This window comes from Coenobita brevimanus, chromosome 17 (genome assembly GCF_032717465.1).
Source record: "Coenobita brevimanus isolate Jiangsu-jjx chromosome 17, ASM3271746v2, whole genome shotgun sequence".
Classification (NCBI taxonomy): Eukaryota; Metazoa; Arthropoda; class Malacostraca; order Decapoda; family Coenobitidae; genus Coenobita; species Coenobita brevimanus.
This window is the reverse complement of record NC_136970.1, coordinates 14,564,923-14,566,341: the sequence shown is the minus strand read 5'-3', so window position 1 is coordinate 14,566,341 and position 1,419 is coordinate 14,564,923.

Here is a 1,419-nt window from a genome sequence, read left to right as displayed (position 1 = left end):
TTCACAGTCTGTCTTCCTCCCCTGTCCCTTTACCTATTCCTCCTCCTTTTTCTTTTTTCTGTTTTCCTAGTTTTCCTTTATTTTTCACACAATTTCTCCAAGCCTTCGTTTTACTCTCTCACGCCTTCTTTCTCATAACGGCCAGAAAACTTATAATTATTGGAGAAATTCAGCCTTCCTTTCTCCATAACTGAAACTTTCATACTGTGTGTGTGTGTGTGTGTGTGTGTGTGTGTGTCGCAGTGAACGTTTCTTCAAAAACACGTGTAAACAAACATAGACAGACACATACAGACACACAGGCAATAAAAATCTCGCTTTGCCAGATACTGGCAGACACATACCCAATATAGCCACACCTTCCTAGTACACACACATACACTGACATAGTTGAAACACGCTTAGGTAAGCGTTCACAAATACATACACTACTGAGACACGCACTTAATAATACACAAAAACCAGACGGATTATGACGCATGTAACAGTCATACAGGGCAAGAGAGAGAAAGAGAGAGAGAGGCGATTAAGGGACGGAGGGAGGGAAGAGGTAATATGGAAGAAACAATGAGACTGGAAAGAAGGAGGAGAACTAGAGAAAAACGGAGGAAGGGCAATGTTGATCCAAAAGAAAGGGAATGTGGGAAAGAAGGTTAAAGAGAAAGATAAGGAATGAAGGGGGGCAGAGAGGAAAAGGAGGGAGGAAAACAGACGTCGAGAAAAACGCAGGGGGTAGAACGGAAGAAATGGAAGTAAGGAAAGAAGTCTGAGGAAGAAAAATGCTGACGGCTTATGGATGCGGATGGAGTGATGGCTTTTAATATAGAAAGCTGCTGCGTTTATTTAAAAGGAAAGTTGTTTTTCTTTAGACCTGTGGATGGATACTGTCTCTGTCGGTTTGCTGACCAATCTATTTAGCTAGCTGCGGGTATTTACCAGTCTGTCTGTATCCATCGCTCTACCTGTCTAGCTCAGATTACTTATTTGTAAATAGAAGGAAAAGTAGTGTCCGGGGGAGGTAAATTGCTGAATGGGTAAGGTTCATGACAGTCAAGGTAAAATAAAGGACTAAGCTGGTGAAGCAAACTGCTGTCCGTGTGAACACAGTCACTGTGAGGCTGAAATAAATTACTAGTTATGCAAGGTCTGAGAAGGATGGGTAAAAAAGCTATGGGTAGAAACACAGTTATTCCTGACTGAGGTAAGAAGTAGAGAAAGCCTGAAAAGAATATAAGTAATGGCGTGGCTGGAGTCATGTCAAGAGTTACACTGAGAAAGAAATTGTTACTCTCATACACCATCTCACATCCTAACACAAAACATACTCCGAGCCATCACCCCCACTTCACCCAACCCCGCTCCACCCCCACCTGACATACTCCAAGCCATTACTCGCACTCCACTCCACGCCACTCCACG